Genomic DNA, 7,678 nt, shown 5'->3' on the forward strand with positions numbered 1-7,678 from the left:
AAATTAATTAAGGAGTTGAAAGTCTATTAAGACAAAAGAAGCCTTTCCAAGTTCTTTCCCCTGCTTCCCTGAAGATCCACTCTTCCATATCACTGTCACAACAATACAATCCCATGCCAGGAACTAATGGCTGGCATTATGGTAGACTGTCTTGGGACCTTTATACTCCAACTGCCCCCTTGGCTTTGATTGTTTACTCTCTGCTAAGTGAGAGTTAGGAGATCTAAAAAGAATTGAACCCCAAACCGAGATCTTTATTCATGACTATTGTCGAACAGGCAAAGGAAAGAGGGGAGTCAACTTGTGCTTTCAACGTAAATGAGATCTCTTAGATTGGCAGCTCAGATAGGTGTCGTCCCATGTACATAGAGTACACTTGATAGGAAGTCAAAGCAAAGTCATCTAAAGTCTTTTACAGGACATATTCTCTGCCTATCCCACTTTTCTACATGTGGGTAACTTTGTCTGAATCATCCTCACACACTGTACACATTGCCCACTGATGTGCTTGTACAAAGGAATCCCATGTCAGAGAAAGTCAGCGTGTGTAAGTTGGACAAAAGGAGCAGAATCAGTTCAAACAGCTTGCTTATGAATTACAAAGACTGGAACATACTTTGACATAATAGTTCAGAATTCTTGAAATAGGTGCTTAAAATTTTTTACAACTTTTAAAATCTCAAATGTTGGCATGGAATTAGAACTTACTCTATTCAGGAATCCAGGTAGTTCCTACACAAGGAAAGTTGACACATGCATATTTTGTAACAGTGTGCAATCTGTCCCCAAATGGGCCTGAGTATGACATCTCACGGAGAGCGTGAATTCAGTTTCCAGAACATTGTCGGTGACAGTATAACCCAATTTTAATTGTAAAGTAAATCTAGCTTTGGCAATGGTCTTCTTACTATCCAGGCAGAGAACTCATTTAAAGCCACAGAAGCACTGTTCTTATTTGTTAATGACAGAGCTCCAGCTGGCCACACTATGTGTAGATGGCAATTTTGAATTCCCAAGTCTGTATGATACACATTTTGGAATTGGTGAATACTGAACTTTTAGCACCCATTTCCAAGACCTTAGTATGTGCTTTCATGAGAACAGTTTAATTTGAATGGAACTAAAATTTGAGAATGACATAATGTGAGGTACATTACAGTTTATAGTTCTTTCCTCATGTGCAAGTTATGCCAATTTATAGAAGTTCTGACACCATTACTATCAAATCTGAAAAGGCTACTGTAAATCTCTTGTGACTTACAGAAACAAAAGAGACAAAGGCCCTGAAGGAACTAGTATGGACTTCCTCATATAATCACTCTGGGAATCAGACACATAAAAGAATTGACAGCATAAACAGAATCATAATTTTAGACTTGGAAAGAACATTAGGTAATAGTTTTGATCATGGGTATCCTTTAAACCAGAACTTAAGAATATGACAGATGAACTAAAAGATCTAAGCTTTGAGGCATTGTGGAAACTGCTATATCTTATGCACAGAGTGGCACATATCCTAGCAAGCACAGGTGGATCTCCAGCTACTGCCTGGCTAAGCCATCTCATCTGAAACCAAGTCTAGTTCAAAAGGATAAACACATCTCTAAATATTCTCATCAGTTGCAAGCTAACTATAACTTTATCCATCTACTTGGAAAGTATACAAATCTAACAGTGTCAGTTTAAATCACCAATTTCATCTACCTTAACCTCACTTTAGAGTCCTTTGACATCATCATTTTCTCTATGTATACTGTGTATATAGAATTATGCTTTATGACAACAAGGCTACAAACTTTGAAAAGGAGATTGAGATCCCAAAAGACCTTATTCCACATTAAAGTATATTATCAGTCAAATACCAATAAGATTTAAACAATAACACTGATCCCAAAGCTTCCCCAAGCTCACTGATCTATCAGCAAGAATAGACCAGTAATCTGGGCTTGTAGATGCATTTTTTTTCCTTTAGAGAGTGACTATAAAAGTAAAATTACTCCTTCTTCCCTAGCATTTGCAAACTAAAAGGGAGGTAGGCTTGTTTATTCTATCCTTTCTAGAAAACTCTACACCTTTTCCAATATGCTGTACCATTAAACAAAAACAGCAAAACAACCAAGCAGCAAACACAGCCTGGGCTTTACCAACAGTCCATGATCAGCTCAGTGAGATGTGTTTTCTTTATGTAAACCACTAGAAGAACTTCATCTACCCTTTGATGGTCTCTTCTCCAATGGACCATATGATAAAGTATCAGACACCTTCTAGGAGATGGAATGAGGTGAGGTTTTAGGATGGTCAGAATTATGAAGGATCCTGACCAAACATTTCAAGAACACTCAAGAATTGTTGGACATGGTTTTCCTTGAGATCTATGTACTCATCAGAACTGCAAACTCAGAGCCGATAAGAACTTTCTTTTCTCGTGCCTGGCTCTATACACTACCTCTCACTTCACACTGTAGAACAACCAATCCTATCCTAAGGCCTGAGCCTTTCCTTTGTGGTTCTAGAGAGTATGCTACATGACTTTCTAAAACAAGAAAAAGAAATGGGGAGTCTGATTAGCAAGTGAGTATATGAAGGCAAGTCACTGCACAGTTAAATGGTAATTTGTGCTACTTAGACTTATCTACTTCCTTATTTAAGTTGTAAAATATAAAATGTTTAACAGCAAATATGTTGAAAATTTTGTCAATGTGAATTTTTAAAGATTTATTTTACATGATGACTGTTTGGCTTATATGCATATCTGGACATTGTATGCATGTCTACTGCCAGTGGAGGTCTGAATAGGGCATCAGGTCCCCTGAGACTGCAGTTACAGAGAGTTGTGAGCTTTCGAGTAGATTCTGGGAATTCAAAAGAGGTGTACTCTTTTAAGCAACTGATCAAAAACCTCCTAATTACTCCTTAAATAATTCATAGATAATGTTCAAAACCAAGGGCATAAACAGTCCTGTATTCAATTTGCCGTGTTAAGCTAGAACGAGATGCTCTCGAGGCCTAGTATGCATAAGATGTTCTTTCTCATGAAGCAAATAAGTCAGGTTTGGAATTTTCCTTCAGTTATCGAAAGGATACCACACAGATATACCTATCGATGGTAAATTATTCCAATTCACATAGAATTCAAGTAAACGCACAGGGAGCTCTCTGTGTGTGGATTTATACCAATCAGCCAGCTTGGAGATTACTCAGGGCCATTGCAGGGATTTGCGATGCTCCAGGAAAGAGAGTGGGTCTATAAACCAACAGATAGCTTTAAACTGGCACAAGTGCTGGATTGAAGGAAAAAGGCTTTCTGCTTCCTTTACCCATGAAAATCTTGGTTTGGAGCTGAATATAATGATGGAAATGGTCACAAAACTCAAGCCTTGAGGAAAAATTGTCCAGCACACCCCTCCTCATGCAGCACACCCCTTCACTGGCAGGACATGTGTCTCAACCTTGGCTCTAAGTAGCATAATTTTTAACTGTTGAAGCATCTCAATAACAGAAATTGGTGTTTTTTTTAATTACTTAATTCCTTTGAAAATCTCTTTTTATGACTCCCATCCTTTTGTCTTTCTGACTGTTCTTGTTAATTTTATTGGAATAGATCCAAAAGTGCTCCACCACTGAAGACACATGCTCAGTCTTTCCTCCGCATTTGGCAGACTGTCTCCACATGCATCTCTTTCCACGATAATTCTTCACCTCTCATCAGAGTACTCTCAGATTTTCTTACTTCTGTCCTACCTCTATCATCACGCTCAGCCTTGCCGGCCATATTTTAGTTTGCTTCACCCCCTCAACTGGGAATATTAAAGTCTACAATCTACACCAAACCACGTGACCTACAGAGGATAATATTTAGAAGTCACTGTTTCAACTTCCATATCTGTAAAGTGGATGTACTACCTCCAACATTAGTTGAGGATCAAATAAAAAATAGAACAAGCTTTTTAGAGATTTTAGTGTACTAGCAAAATTGTTCCTAACAAATCAAGAAATACAAATATCTACAATATCCTACAATATCCTACCATTTCCTAGGAGGAAAGTTCTTTAAAACAACAACAACAGCAAACACTCAAATGAACTTTGGTCCACAATGTTCTTTTGTACTTTGAATAGATAGAGCTATACAGTATGTTTCTTTGAGAAATAACCTATCAATATATGGGGTTTCTTTATATTTCAATAATACCCAAAATCAAGCCCAGTGAGGTTCATATATTTTATGAATGGAAGAGACATTTTTGAATCAGAGGAAATAATGACATCTCTTCTGAAACTTTTAACTGTGAAAAATTGCTTGGAATAAAACAATGTTGTAACACATTTGCAAGCCCCTGTTCTTTATAATCCTTTAAAGATTCCTCCTTGACTTCAGAATAAAATCTCGATCCTTTTCATTATCTAGTACAAAAACTTATTCAATCTTTTCTCTAACTACTCTCCTGAACCCTGCATTTGGGAGCACACAGTGTGTCCTGATCATTTCTTTTGATCATTATTTATGCTTTGTGGTACTCAAGGCTATAAAGTGAATCATAATGTTTTCTCATCATTTAAACTTTTATAAAGACATCTTCTGCCTCACATCAACCATCAAGGTTGTTTGAATTTCTGGTTTCCATTGAAGGACTTAAACTTATTTTTGATGTATTTTGTGTATATTCTGTCTTCCTCATGAGAAAGCAGATACCTTGATATATTTTATTCACTTTAGGAAAGTTAGTATCTAGAACAGTATGTTTCACATTGTAGATATTCAATATAGGGTGATTAAATAAAATAATGTGTATGAACAAAGAAGAAACACAAATATACAAAAATGGTTATTCAATTAATCAGCAAATGGCACCCTACATCTTATCTCTAGGAACATTATTTGGAATTGTTATTTGCACATTCACATACATTGTACCACCTAATCATAAGACCTAACATAGGATCGTGCTTCAAAGCCAGGACTTGATGAAACAACCCAGGGATGTAACCAGAGTAGTGCAGGACTTAGACTGTGAACACATGCCTCTTATCTGATGTGTGCCTTTATCTGATGTATGAAAAGATCCCTCCACCCATCTAAACTGCAACTCTTTTTCTACCTTCCAACCTTAGAGCAGAAAACCATCATTTTCACACACTGTTGTCATTATCATCCAATTGGACACAGGGAGTTAGCCAATTAATCCAGAAAGAACATCAACTTGAGAGTAAGACAACATGGTTCTGAATGCTAGATATAATGTGAGTAATCACAGTGACCCTGGAAAATATATAATGTTTCTAAGCCAGTTCTCTTATACAAAGAGATACTGACTAGTCCTTCCCAGTTTACTGTAAATTTAGGAGATTGAATGGTGAGAACTTAACATTTCCCAATGATATTACCATCACTGTTTTAACCCAGACTTAGGAATGGCACAGAATAACTTCCTTTGCAGACCACATTATTAAAGGCAGAGTTAACAGATGTGCCATTCATGATTCCCACTGGTGGATCTGCATTCTTAGTCATTCTGAAACTATATAAAGAGAATAATAAAAAACATGTTCTCATTCATTTGCAGGCACAGTTCCTTAAAGCAATGGTTTAAGGAACCACTCTTTCCACGTGGTAGCAAAAGCTCACTTCATTATTTTGTATGGCTCCTTCCCAGCACCACCTCCTATGACTTTAAAAGCTTCCATTAATTTCCCATTAGTAAACTTTAATTAAAATGAACATGTATCATTGTTTTTAGCAGTTGTATTCATAATACATGCATAATACATGCAAATCTTGTTCACAATGTTTCAGAACAAATAAGCTTATTTCAGAACAAACAAGCACATGGATGTTATTTTAAAAGATTTTAGCTATAGAAAGATTTTAGACTCTGATCCTTCCCTAAAATAACTACAATTTCATGACAATGCAATGAAAGATTAACAACCCTGATAAAAATGTATCTTATTCAAGATAGCAGCACTGTAAAACATGAATAATGACTTCTGAGCTTTAAAACACTCAGTACCCTGGTGTTAGTGCAGTCTTTGGATAGAATGCTTTGAAAAGGAGAGCTGGAATGGGCCAAGGAATATTGGGACATGGAACAGAACAAGGAACATGGGAATAGAATGTTGTAGAGAGGCATGTACCTTTCAGAATAAGTAGTAAAAAGGGGCTCACCTAAGATTATTGTGTTGGATCTGGTGTAATATTTTAGACCACCATATATCTTTAAATGTATGTGGTCTCCTTTCTATGTTCAACCCTGCTGTTTCACTCTTTGCCCCTCATGGGTCCTCCATTAGACCCACTGACCCAGTGGCTACTGTTTCACTGTGATACTTTTCTCCTCATGATTTCCTACTTCTCACTTTCTCAGCATTATTTCCTGAATAGATGAAGCATTATTTTCAATTGGGAAACTGTTTAGATTCAGAATCGAATACACGTTATAATTAAAATGACTTCTTCAGTTCACTGAGTTTAACACCACATGCGTTTCAGAAAATGTCAATCTGTAGGAGGCACTCACAGGTGTTTAGTGACAATAACTAATAAGCACTTATATTGCTGATTTACAGATAATTAAAAGGAAGCGATTTCAGAATCTTTTATAAAGATTTCACAAATTACCAAATAGGATGGTAAGTTTTCAGTACCACACTGCTAGATTAAAACTGCTAACCCTGTACATTGGAGCCACTAAATAACTTCAGTACTTAAATAACCCTTCCAGTTCTTCCTCATAATTAAAGAAGAATACCCAACCTGGACCTTCCAACACTTGTCTGTAGGAAACTGAGACGCCACAGTTAACTGATGTTTTAGAAAGTCTCCCTGAGTCTGAAATATAGATGTTTTCCCATCAATTTGTTTGACAGTACACCATGCATCACTTTACCAGAAAGCGTGTTCTCTAAATACTTCTAAGGCAAGAGGTCTAAGGCCATGCTCTCCCTGCTCTACAAATATTGGTTCCAGGAAGAGCAATGGATTACTACACTTCCTCTCCTCAGATGAGGACACTGCTGTTCGCCAGAAGGAAAAAGAAGTGTGTGACTCTATGCTACAAATGCTCTGAGCTGTTTCTTCATGGGATACTTCATCATGCCAAACAAACAAACAAACAAAACACCCTACAGGTCAAAATACAGAGTACTGGCCAGTATCATCCCAATTGGTAGGAAGTTTCCACACATTACACTACATATTTATTAAGCTGCCTTAAAACCAAGGAGCCTTTAGGGTAACAGCCTCTATACTTTTCTATACTCATATATTTTTATATGTTAAACACTGTGTTCCACAGCTTCTAAACACAAAGCTGTCAAAAGAACAGATTTCTGAGCATATTGTCCCACCACATTCCTACACCTGTGTAGTAATGCCTGAGTGATGGCTTCACCCTGCCCAACAAGTTTCGTTTTGTACTTTAATGTATAAGCAAAGTGACAACTATGTAAAGAGACTTGGTGAATCAAGTGATAAGCAGCAAATCAGCCAATGAAAATGAACAATTAAAGTTTGCCCAAAGTGTTTGCTACCCCTTTTCTAAAGGTTCTCAGTTACATGTGAAAGTAGACATAGGGATACTACAAGGTAATCAGAAGTGCACTATGTATGAGCCAGGGTCTCCTCAGAAGTGCACTATGTATGGGCCAGGGTCTCCTCAGAAGTGCACTATGTATGGGC

General features: G+C 37.1%; 1 protein-coding gene across 1 annotated transcript in view; it reads right to left on the minus strand.

Annotated features, from left to right (window-relative positions):
• Positions 1 to 7,678, minus strand: part of Xkr4 (XK related 4) — a 410,235-nt gene that overhangs the window by 400,675 nt on the left and 1,882 nt on the right. The gene's annotated exons all lie outside the window — the stretch shown is intronic.

The sequence above is a fragment of the Mastomys coucha genome, unplaced genomic scaffold (genome assembly GCF_008632895.1).
Source record: "Mastomys coucha isolate ucsf_1 unplaced genomic scaffold, UCSF_Mcou_1 pScaffold14, whole genome shotgun sequence".
NCBI classification, from domain to species: Eukaryota; Metazoa; Chordata; class Mammalia; order Rodentia; family Muridae; genus Mastomys; species Mastomys coucha.